Here is a 13,147-nt window from a genome sequence, read left to right as displayed (position 1 = left end):
TTGGCTGGTCCTCATAGGTTAAAACATAGGTAGGCAGAGTAAACAGAACAGAAGGCTGGGAGAAAGAAGCTGAGTCAGGAGTCGCCATAATTCTTCCACTCCAGACAGATGTAGGTTAAGATCATTCCTGGTAAGCCAGCTCGTGGGCTACACAGGTTATAAGAAATGGGCTAGTCCAGGTGCGAGAGTTAGCTGAGAAAAGGCTAGATATAATGGGCCAAGCGGTGTTGAAAAGAATACAGTTTCCGTGTAATTATTTCAGGTAAAGCTAGCCATGGGGGCGGCCAGGTGCCAGGGACGCATCCCGCTGCTCCAATTTCAACAGAGTGGCACCCTACGTGATGGACTAAATCCACTTAAAAACCTGAGAAGGCTTAAAAATAAGGGAGAGAGAGTTTAACACAGATTTTTGCTATTTGTTGGTGGCATGCTGTAGAGAGATTTCCTGATTCGGCAACAGCAACAGAAAAAAAAAACGATGTGTCATTTTAAAGCGCAGCTTCTTGGGGCTGTGCTGCCAGCGTGAACTCTGGCTTTAAAGCATTTCAATGGATTTTATGGGACTGGATGTTTATGTTTGCGCTTGGGATCGGAAGAAGAGTGCTCTGAGACAGTGCTGAGCACTCCCTGCCTGCACCTGGGCAGACAGCTGAATCAGGCTTAGGCAGGCAGAAGGGCATGGGGTGTTTTCAAACTGGGCAGTGCTCTGCATGTCAGATTTGGCTGTAACTTGGATGAAAAGAATTTCTGTGCTGCACGTTCAGTCTCAGAATTAAAGAGCTGAGTGCCACTCCTACCTGGCGGCCCCAGAGCTAGCACAAAATGGTACGTCCTCCATTTTGAAATTTTCCTGATTCAGCAGCAGGAAAAAACTGGCTGTTTTAAAATGCCGGCTTTCTGGGCTGTGCCACCATTGTGATCTGTCTCCTGCGGGAGACAGAGCTTTTGAATGGAGCATTTGGAGTAAAGTGCTACGATTTGTTTGATGGCAACTAGACTGCTGTGTGCGTAAAAGGGGGACATTGCGTGCTGCAGCTCAGAGGCACAAGCAGCTCCGCCATGCTAGTGGTGCAATGTGCAAGGATCAGAGGCACGAGCGGCTCCGCCATGTTGGACTGGGTGGGGCCATCAGGCAGTAACTGTTTTTGACCTAGGAATGTCACAGCTTAGATTCTTAAGCACCTAGTGATTTAAAGGCGCAAATCAAAAGTGCTCCTGGATAGTAAAAAATTACAGATTCACAGTAGGACAGATTCAGACCACTAAATGAGTCACACTGTTGGACGAATGTACGTAGGCTTGAGAGACAGAAGAAAAAATATAGAAAATAAAGTTAATGGTTTAAAAAAAAGGTAAAGTCTTTAAAGAGGCACATTACAGATAGTTAAGAGATTAAAAGAAATAAAGAAAAATAAGCCACGTAAAAATGGAAAATTCTCAGATAGTCTGGATTATGTACATTGTGTTTTCTTTAAAATTTTTGACTATGAAGGAGCTAAGTACGGAGAGACATTTCAGTACATGGGCTGCCAAGCTAAACCAGAATGGATATAAGGGTATTATGATTTCAAACTTTGGGTCTAAGAATATGATGCTTTGGAGAGGGTCTTCTTTTGTTTTCACAGAGGACCAGACCCTGTGGATTTCTTCTATTCCAATTTGGTATGATAGACCATGCCTTCCTGAAAGGTTGTTGTGAACATCTTCAGAAAATTGCTTCACTCAACTGCCAACTGAGATGAAACTAGCACACCATGAAAGACCTAATTAACGACGCCCCCATTCAGCAGGAAGCAGTTTGGAGAGAAAAAACTGCGCCCATGTTCCCAAAATATTGTTTATAAATGTTCTTTTACATTTAAAGGGGGAAATGATATAGGTATGAATAATTTGCACTGGTATGGATTTTACAGTCAATTTTGTTATATGTATATGTATTTCTGATCTTGAATAAGGTATTGTGATTGTGTAGTTCATTTTTAAAATGTAATGTATAATTAGGAAATATGGGTTGTTGATGGATAATCATAAATAATAGTCAAGTTTGTAATCATGTTACTTAGATTTTCTAGATATATAGAGATATATTTTAGATAGGCATTCTTCATATCTTTCAAAGACTGCAGAATATGGCATTTAAAATATTTTAATAACGTAAGACTTTTCATGACAATGAGACATGTCTGCTCCTGGCGGCACCAATCTACTTCAAGAGTAAGATGGGCATCAAAGAGGATCCTTATGGAGTTTGATAGCCATTTGGGCAAGAAACTGTTCTTGCCTCGACTATTGCGTAAATTGGACAGAGAGAACCCGCAGAGAGAGGACTACTGAACTTGCCTAAAGGTGAGATGATCTTTCTGGGTTCCTGATTCATGAAGGAGTCTGCAAGACATTCTGCCGGACACAACAGATAGTGACTGAACTGACTTTGAATTTTCCTGCTTCGTGGAAATGTCTGCTGGATACTATGGGCCTGTAGGCCGAAGATGGATGCCCAACGGTACAGAGGAACTTTGGGTAACTGTCCAGGCAGCGAGATGTCTCTGTCATTTCTAGAGTTTGTAAGTTGCTTACTTCTTATTTGCTTAGGTAATATTGTATTCTTCTTGAGTCTTTGATGGAGTTAAAAAATAGTTCTAGTTTTCCATTGTTATGATAAAAGATAACATAGATATAAATATTGTAAATGTAATTTTTACTTGATAACTGTTTTGTTATATATAATTTTGCTATGTTAAGGTTAAAGCCTTACTTTTTTTTAAACAGAAAAAGTGGAAGTGATGTGTGAGTGTCATATATCAATCTGTTGATTTCATTGGCTAAGTAATAAACAAACCGCTTGGGCTCATAGCTTAGAACATAGGTGGGTGGAGTAAACAGAACAGAATGCTGGGAGGAAGAGGAAGTGAGCTCAGAGACGCCATTGTCTCCTCTCCTGGGCAGAAACATGCGATGATGCTCCGACCCAGGATGGACGTAAGCTAGAATCTTCCCAGTAAGTGCACCTTGGGGTGCTACACACAGATGATTAGAAATGGGCTAAATTAATATGTGAGAATTAGCCTAGAAGAGAATGAGCCAAGCAGTGTTTAAAAGAATACAATTTCCATGTAATTATTTCGGGTAAAGCAAGCCTTGCAGGCGGCCGGGTGCTGGGAACGCAGCCCCGCTGCTCCTACTACAACATAGAATTACCTCAATATGGCTCAGTGGCCCTACCATCAATGCCATCTGTACAAGGGCTTCAGGGAAGTCTCTCATCCTCAGAATGTAGCTTAGCTCCTGCACTCTCAGTCCAGGGGGCTGTGGAACATTCCCTATATGCACAAGAGCCTATAGAATTTTGCAAATCCACAAAAGCAACTCCAGGGCATTATCTATCTGCTCTAGATGATATGTCACTTTTCATATCTTCCCAGTAGACCCTGGGACCATTGTCCTCTGTGGAAGTGGATGTGGGAACATATTCACACAACACAGGATCTCCAGAACAATTGAAAAATATCTCAGGGTTTCCAGGATCTATGATATCTGATCATGATCCTCTTGTAATTTCCTTACCTGCACAAGGAACTCTCAGACATTTGCCATCTGCTCAAGAGGATGTGGGATTTTCTGTCTGCCAAAAAAGCTCCAGAACTGTCCACATTGGAACAAGGGTCTATCCAACATGTGGAAGCAGCAAAAGTGGCTCTGGTAATCCCATCATCTCCCAAAGGGGCTATCGGAAAATTTCAGTGTGACCAATATGCTTTAGAACATTTTCCACCTAGCAAAGGAGCTCTTGAACATTCTTCAACCTACCAGGGTACTCAAGAAAGTTTGAAATCTTCCCTAGAGTCTCTGGAAACTTTGTCATCTAACTCTGAACATGTCAAAACTTCTCTTTCTGCCGCAAGTGGTCTGGAATATTCTCTATGTGATCCAAGGGGCTTTGGACATATGCTAGCTGACAAACACCATGAACAACATTCTATATATGCACAGGGCTCTCTGTGTAATTCACTGTTTACCCAAGAGGCTCAAGAACACTTAGTACCTTTAATAGGGAATTTGAAACCTTGCCAATCTGGCAAGGAGGGACTCAAAACTTTGATACCTTCACAAATTGTTCTGGAAAGTACTTCAAATATTTTGGAGGTTCTAGGAGCTTTATCATCTGCTCTGGAGCATATGGGACTTGCCTCATTAGCAAATGAGTCACTAGAGAACTCCCAATATATTGAAAGTGTTGTGGAATCTTCTTCTTCTTCTGCCACTGGAGCTCTAAGAACTATGTTCGCCAAAATGTCTTTGGAACATTCTTTAGCTGGAAAAGGGATTAGGGAAACATTATCATCTTCCCAAGGGGCTTTGGAAATATTATGATCCACAAAAGGGAGAGTGGAAAATGTATCATCTCCTGATAGGTCAGTGAAATCTCTGACTTCTTTACAGGAGAGTTTGAGAACTTCTTCATTTATCCAAGGCCCCCAACAACAACCACCATTTGCACAAGGGCCTCTAGGACCTTCCAAAACTGACTCTGGCATACAAGGACCTTTATCAACTCCAGAGGCTGGAGGAAATTGATCAAGGGAGTGAGCTTCTTGGGAAGTTTCCCCATCGACCCCAGAAATTCTAGATCATTTGGAATCTGCTGAAAGACCTGATGATCTGTCCATATCAGCACATGGAATGTTTGATCCTTTACCATCTACCCAATGGAATCTAGGAATTTTGGTATATTCTACAGGGCTCATGGAACCATCAGAATCAGAACATAGGAAACTTGGGCATGTATCATCTGTGGGAAAAGATGGAGAAATTTCTCCATTTGAGAAACCAGCCAAATCAACTTCCCCATTGACTCCATATTTACCTTTCATCACAGAGGTTTTGGAATTTTCCTCAAGTGGTCTGGGATCTTTGGGGTCTCTGTCATCTGCCAGAGAAGATGCAAAAGTCACTCCCTCTGCACCCCATGCACAGGAATGTTCTTTATCTACTTCCCAGGCCCTAGAACATTTTGTAACTATCCAAGGGCCTCTGCAAATTAACACACCTGACAAACAGACTCTGTGCCCTTTGCCATCTACAGTAGAGAATGTAGAATATTCCATTTTTTCTTGAAGGTTTCCAAGAAGATTCTAAATGCTCCAAAATGTTCTTGACCATCTGGCCAGTAGTGGTGAATCTGAGGAATTTTCTCTCTCTGCTCCAGGAACTAAAAACATTTCCTTACTTGCTTCAGTAAGTAATTTAGATTACTTAAATTAAATTAAATTTAGAACATTCCTCCCTACAAGATGCAACTCAAACCATTTCCCCTTGTCCTCAAGAGGTGGTGGGATCTTTGCTATCTGTACAAGGGTCTTTGGGACAGTGTCCATCTGATCATGGTTCTCCGGGACCACTGGCATCTACACTAGGAGCAGCGGGACCTTCCTTATCTGAAGCCGATTCTATACAGCTATCTGCATCTGCACCAGTGACCAAAGTACATTTAACCTCTTCCCTTGGGCCTTCAGCATCTAAATATTAAGACCACATGAAGGTGGGAGTTTTGCCAGCTCTCAATGTAGATCTTGAATCTTCTCAATCTGATCAAAGGACTCTGGAAATGACCAAGTTTGCAGAAGGGGCTCTAGAAAATTTATCACTTGCTCAAAGAACTACAAAACTTTCAACTCATTCCCAGGATGCTACAATTCTTCTCTATCTGACCAAAGTCATCTATTGCATTCAGTATGTGTCAAAGAGGCTTTGATACCCACGTTATCTGATCAGGAAACTGAAGAATCATTGATATCCCCCTTAGAAGATACAGAACATCCACCATCTTCAGCTTGTATTCAGATGCAGGAACCTTCACTATCTACCCTAGGGCCTCAAGACTCTTTGCTAACTAAACAAGAGCCTCTGAAACTTTCCATATCTGTCTGTAACTCTCTGTGTCCTTTTCTATCTTCCATAGAGTCGGAGACTGTAGAGCTTTCCACATCATCTCCAGAGTGTCTGGAACCATCTCAATCTGCACAAGGGGAACTAGAATATTTTTCAACTGTAGGACAGTGTAAAGAATATTCTTCAACAGCCTCACAACCTACAAGAAAATTGTCCTCATTCCAAGTGTTTGAAGAGCATTTATCATCTGTGCCAAGTGTTCAGGAACTTTTCCAATCTGGCCCAGTGGATCTAGCAATTTTGCTTTCTTCCCAAGGGCCTCAGAAAACCTTTAAATTGATTCAAGGGTTGCTGCATCCTTCAGCATCTGCCCAAGAATCTCAAGAACCTTATGAATCTTCCCAAGATGTTGTAGGAACTCATGAATCCTCTGAGAGGATTCATGGATATATTTTCCCTAAAGTAGAGCCTGTGGAAACTTTTACATCAGTTTCAGGGATTACAGTAACTTCACCATCTACTCCACAACCTCTGGAACTTTCTTCATTACTACATGTGAATTCAGCAACTTCTCTAACTGAACAAAAGGTAGTGGGACCTAGACCACCTTCACAAAGATCTCTAGAAGTGTTGTCATTGGCACAAGGGACTCTAGAACCTTTGGAATCTGCCCAAGGGAATGAGAAAAATTCTCAGTTAGAAAAAGATACTGTGGAACAGTCTTTTTCAGTACAGGGTATTTTAGGATCATTTCCATGTACAAAAGGAGTTCTACAATCTACTCCATATGCCCATAAACTACCAGAAATATTGCCATGTACTCAGAAGGACTCCCTGTCTCCTAAAGAATCTTTGGTACTGCCCATATCTGCAAATGGGACTCTTGAGAATTTGCAATCTGATCATTGACTTACAAAACATTCCAATTCTTTTCAAGAAGCTTCTAGATCTTCTCTGTTGGTCCAAAGTCCTCTGCAAGATTCATCATCTGCTTCAGAGACTCTGAGACCATCTTCTAACTAAAGAATTCAAAAGTCTTTGTTGTATTCCTTAAGTGCAGTGAAAACTTTTTCATCTGCACCAGATGCTAATAAACGTCTCCAAACTACTCTAAGTAATCAACCAACTTGCCTATCTAATCAAGGGCATTGGGAAAATTCTATGTCTCTCCAGGGTACACTGGGTTCTTTTCCAGTGATTATGGGTCCATCAGTATCTTTCCAAAGTAAGCTAGGACACTTGTTTTGGACAGATACATCACCATCTTATTAAGGGCCTACATGGTCTTTGTCATTTCCTTCCGGGACTACAAAATATTTACAATATGGCACAAGATCTCAAGAATCTTCTTTATCAGCATCCAAAGATCTAGCACATTTTCTATCTGACCAATGTTACATGTCTACTCAGGGAACTCTAGCTTCTTCACCATATAGCCAACAATCACTACAACAGTCAGCATCTTCCCAAGGAATGTTGGAACCATGCAAGTTTGACAAGTGCTCACATAACCATTTTTCTTCTGTCCCAGATGATTTCAGAATGTCTCCATTTGTCCCAATAATTACAGGCACATTGCCACAAACCCCAATGACTCCAGGACCTTCCTCACTAACAGAAGCAAGTCTAGTTCCTTCCTCATCTTTGCAAAAAGATGATGAATTTTGCCTATCTTCACAAGCAACTCTAGAAATGAAGACATCAAGGCAGGAGACTCTGAATCCTTCACCAACTTCTTGAGTTCCTGAGAAAGCTTCTCTTTACACAAAACCCAGTTTGGTAAACCCCACACAAGCACAGAACCTAGAAACAACCTAGATGCCCCTCAATGGAAGAATGGATGAAGAAAGTATGGAATATATACATATTAGAGTACTACTCAGCAGTAAAAAACAATGACTTCTTGAATTTTGCATGCAAATGGACAGAAATAGAAAACACTATCCTGAGTGAGGTAAGCCAGACTCAAAAAGAGGAACATTGGATGGACTCACTAGTATTTGGTTTCTAGACATAAATAAAGGACATTGAGCCTTTAATTCATGATCCTAGAGAAGCTAAATAAGAAGGTTAACCCAAAGAAAAACATATAGTCATCCTCCTGGATATTAACCTTCATCAGGTGATGAAAGGAGACAGAGACAGAGTCCCACATTGGAGCACTGAACTACAACCCCAAGGATTATTCTTATCTAGACAAAAAAGTTAAGGATCTTTTTTGTCTTCCCCAGAGGACATAAAACATTCGCCATCTATTCCACATGCTCAGGAACAACCTCCATCTGTTCCAGGGACTTTACAACGTCCACTATCTTTTGAAGGATGTAAGAAACTCTCCTAAGCATCAGAGAAAACTTTACCTATGCAAAGTTCTTTGTCACCCATCTAGACTTCAAGGATTTGGGGACAATACCAACACTCCCACTGTACATTGGAGCATTTGCCTCATGGAAAAATGGACATCGACTCTTCTCAATCTTCTCCAGGGATTATAGGAGCTTTGCCATCACCTGTAGTGCCTGTAGAACATTCAACTCCTAACAAACAAGGTGCAGAATCCTTTCTCTTTGGTCAAGGGTATCTAGAAAATTTGAAACCTGACCAAGGGTCTCTGATGTCAGCCCAGTAAATGCTAAAGGAATCACAATATGCTAAAGGGACTCTACAATCTTCAGCATCTTTCTCAGACCTTTCAGAACCATACATAGGTTCTCTACCTACCTGAGGGATTGCGGGAGATTCTCATCTGGCTCTCTCTGTATCACCATCACAAGAAACTCCATTTTCTCATTCTGATGAAGGGGTTGTGGAACCTTGCTTTTCAGGACAGGGAACTCTAAAATTGTCCAAATCTGCACAAGGGACTCTAGGGTCTCTCCCAACTATTCAGTGCACTGAGGTCATTTCATATCTTCCCAAGGCAAAGCAGTGCAGTCCACATCTGCTAAACAGACTACAGGAACTTTAACATCAACTGCAGAACCTCTGGGGTCTACAAATAATGCCCATGTCATATTAGGGTCTGGGCCATCTTATCAAAGGCCTTTGAGAATTATTTTATCTGCCCAATGGTCTCCAGGGCCCCGACAATCTGCACTAGGGTCTATAAAGCTATCTACACCCACACAAGGAGATGTAGGAATTCTGTCATCTTCTCAAAGTACTTCACAACATCCAATTTCTTTCCAGGAGTCTCCAAAATTTTCTTCATCTGCCCAACATAATGTTCAAAGTTCAGCATCTTCCTCTAGGCCTACAGGACCTTTCCCATCTAGCCAGAAACCTCAAGCATCCTTTATGTCTTCACTATCACACACAGAAGAACATTCGCCATCTGCTCCAGGTGCTCAGGAAAATACTTGATCTAATCCATGGACTCTAGGACCTTTGGTATCTTCTAAATTGCCTAAGCAACTCTCCACAGCTACAGAGAAAATTCTGCCTGTCCTAAGTTCTTTGCCATCTATCAAAAGGTCTTCAAAACACTCAGTATATTCTTCAGGGATTTTGAGACAACACCAATACTCCCAGAATACCTTGGGGCATTTGTCATGTGTGAGAGATGGTGTGGAAACTTCTCAGTCTGCTACAAGGACTATACGAGCTTTGCCATAATCTCTAGTGCCTAGAGGACATTGAACTTTGAGCCAAGGATCTGTAGATTCTTTCCCTTCTGGTCAAGGGAATCTAGAACCTTTGAAACCTGCCCAAGGGCCTCTGAAACATGTTATGTCATCCCAGGAAATGCTGTATTCAGCACCATCTGCTGAAGAGACTCTGCAACTTTCAGCACCTTCCCAAGTAGTTCCAGAGCCATATACAAATTCCCCATCTACCCAAGTGACTAGGGGAAAGTTTCCATCTGTACCAGGGCATCCAGATCTCTTGTCATCAACACAAGTGACTTCACTATTTTCTCATGCTGATGAAAGGACTGTGGAAACATGCCTATCATCACCAGGAACTTTGAAAGTCTCTAAATATTCACAAGGGACTCCAGAGTCTTTTTCTGCTTCCCAAGGCATGAGGGAGTTTCTCTTATCTGCCAAAGGCACATTGGGTAATTCAACATCTGCAAAAAAGATTGTAGGATCTTTTCCTTCCATGACAGAAGCTCTGAGGCCTATCCAAAATACCCAGAAACTATTAGGATCTTTGCAATCTGCTCAGCGTTCTATGGGGTGTCTCAGGCTGCAGAATGGCCTATGGATCCTTCTTTATTTCCTCAAGGGTCTCTGGACTTATCTGTGTCTGCCAAAGGGACTCTAGCAACATTGCTATGTAATCAAGGAACTAGGAAACAGCCTGCTTCATCTATAACCTGTCAGAAAACATCTCAGTCAGCACAAAATTCTCCACAACATCCACCATCTGTCTCAGGACTTCTGAATCCTTCCCAATATGAACAGAGCACACTAGGACCTTTGTCCTCTCCTCCAGGTACTGGAATATCTGCCCCAGGTTCTCAGGAAATGTCCCAACTTTCTGCAATTCCAGAATATTCTGAACTTTTGCTATATTTTGGTTTGCCTCTGGAACTTTCTGTGTGTGCACAAGAAACTCTGTGTCCTTTTTCATCTCCTCAAGGAGAACTTGATTCTTTACATTGTTTCTATGGTAATCTGGAAACATCTCAACCTGCCCAAATGAATCTTAGCCATTTGTCATCTGTCAAAGAGCCTGTGGGAAACTCTCCATCTGTCCCTGGTCCTCAAGAGTTTTCACTATTTAACAAAGAGACTAGAGAACTTTCTACACATGTCCAAGGTGATTCAGCACCTCCACACTCTGCTCATCTCCCTCTAGAACTTAATGTATCTGTCCAGTGTTCGCTGAGTCCATCAGCATCTTTAAAAGAAAATCTAGAGTCCTCATTATCTCCTGAAGACATCCAAGGAATAGCCCAAAATACACAAAGTTATCATGGTCAATTGCTACGTGTAAGAGAAACATTGGATACTTCTCCATCTCATGTAGGAAGTTTAGTATACCTACCTTGTCCTCAGGAAACTCTGGAACTTTCATCTTTAGACCAGGGGAGTCAAGCAACTTCTCATTGTGCTCAAAAAGCTGTGGGTTCCTGCCTGTATATACAAGGGTCAATGGGACTGTCCACATCTGTACAAAGGAGTCTAGGACCTCCTCCACCTGCCCAAGGGATCTCAGGAAGTTCCTCACATAGATAACATACATGCTCACAGTCCACATCTGCACAGAGCACAGTGGCATATTCATCATCTACTCTAGTGTCTCAAGGATATAGCCAGGAAGCCAAAAAGATGGTAGAAAATTTGAATTCTGCCCCAGGGTCTACAAGAATTTTTGTCACAGCACAAGCATCTGTAGAACCTTGGCTATCTCCCTGGGAGTCCCCAAGATATTCATAATCAGTACTAGGTGCACAAAAAACTTCTACACCTACCATAGGACATGTGGTATCTGATGATATGCCTATGGAACTATCCATATCTTCCCAGGCTAATTTGAGTCTTTTCCATTCTTCCCTATGCCCTTTGGAAACTTCCCTGTGTGTAGAAGGTACTTTTCGTCTCCCTATACCTAGGCATGACACTGTAGGACACTCGGTTTCATCCCTGGGACCTGTTGGATCTTGGCAGTCTGCCCACAGGGTTCAACAAACAGCTTCAGACTCTTCAGGATCTATGCCTTCTTCAAAATAAAACAAAGACATTCCTTTATCTGGACTAGGGAATCTAGGACATACATTATCTTCCCTAGGTCCTTTGGTAATTTCATTATCTGTTCATGTGAGTTCACGTCCTTTAGTATCTTCCCAAGATGGGGGAGAACCTTGCCTGTCTTCCTGGGGGACTCTGGAAGATTCTACCTGCATGCATGGCAATCTAGGGATATCCAATTCTTCAATGGGTGAACTGGGAACTTCCCATCTAATGCAAGGACTCTAGGATCTTCTCCATCTGCCCAAGTGGATTTAATGTCTCCAAATGTGTCATGGACTCTGAGACCACCCCTGTCTGCCAGGGGTATTCTAGGAACATCGACACCTGCCCAAGGGGCTATGAAACTTTCATCAAATACTCAGGTAAATACAGAACCTTTGGCATATGCCCAAGATAATCTACAACTGAAGTCTTCTTCCCAGGAAAATCAGGGACCTTTGCAATTTGCCCAGGAAGAATTAAAAGTATTGCTATGTGCCCAAGAGGGTTACAAAACCACTCTGACTAATTCAGAGCCAGTAGAAAATTTCCTATCTACCTTGGGAACTCCTGGCCTTTTCAATTCTGTACTGCAAGATGCTGGAGGCTCTTCCTTATCCTCCCAAGATAGGGTGAGACTGTCCACATCATCACAGAAATGTGTAGAATCTGCACCATCTCATCAAATGTCTCTGAAACATTCTCCATATTTTCAAGGGTCTCTGAGAACTACCCCATCTTCACAAGGTACTCTTGTATATTCCTTATAAGACAAAGTGTAGCAGAAATTATCTGCTCTTGCCAAAGTGACTCCAGGACAGTCACCACATCAAGAGAGTTACGAAGGAAATATTTCATCTACCCAAGGAACTGTGAAATTGTCTCCATCATGACAAGAGTCTCTTGGACATTCCTCATTTTCCCAATTGTCTCCAGAATCATCCACATGTTCCCCAAAAGGTCTAGGCCCTTCTTATGACCAAGGGGCTCTAAAACAGGTTCCATCTGTCCCAGGAGCTGGGCATTCTTCTCTCTTGCCATGAGATACTCCAAAATTTATCATCTTCCAAAGTTACTCTAGAAACATCATCTTCTGTCCAGAGAGCTGTAGAAGCTCCATTAGATGAGCAGGGTGCTCTACCATTTAAGCCTCATTTGCAAGTGTGTCAGGGACCTTCCCAATGTACTCCAGGGACATTAGAATCTTTGCCATCTCACAAAACAGTTTTGAAATTTTTAGAATCTTCATCAGTATATCTAGGAACTATGACACCTCTCCCAGCAACTTGGGGGAATTCAATAACTGCTCATGGTGCTTTGTGCCCTTGTGACTCTGACCAACAGATTCAGGGATCATCATCTTCTCTCCAGGAAACTCTTCAATTTTCTCCATCATCTAAAAGTTCACTGGGACCTCCTCCATCTGTACCAGAGACTTTGGTATCTTTTTTGTCAAACCAATGGTATCCAGAATTGTGTATAACTACCCAGGGGTCTCTAGGACCTTTACCACCTCAGCAAGGGTGTTTAGGAGATTCACTTTTTTTCTCAAGGGTCTCTGGGATCTTCTGTATCAG

The 13,147-nt window shown here is 42.0% G+C and overlaps 1 protein-coding gene across 5 annotated transcripts in view; it reads right to left on the bottom strand.

The window, feature by feature from the left end:
- Window positions 1–13,147, bottom strand: part of LOC142840680 (E3 ubiquitin-protein ligase RLIM-like) — a 142,103-nt gene that overhangs the window by 22,144 nt on the left and 106,812 nt on the right. The window contains exon 4 of one of the 5 annotated variants that reach the window (XR_012908955.1): window positions 4,875–4,927. The exons of the other annotated variants lie outside the window; for them this stretch is intronic. The gene's annotated coding sequence lies outside the window, so the exon portion shown is untranslated. Of the gene's footprint in view, window positions 1–4,874; window positions 4,928–13,147 lie in introns of those variants that run through there. 5 annotated transcript variants of the gene reach the window in all.

Source organism: Microtus pennsylvanicus, chromosome X (genome assembly GCF_037038515.1).
Source record: "Microtus pennsylvanicus isolate mMicPen1 chromosome X, mMicPen1.hap1, whole genome shotgun sequence".
Lineage (NCBI taxonomy): Eukaryota > Metazoa > Chordata > Mammalia > Rodentia > Cricetidae > Microtus > Microtus pennsylvanicus.
The sequence above is the reverse complement of the archived record's forward strand: the minus strand, read 5'-3'. Positions and strand labels throughout refer to the sequence as shown.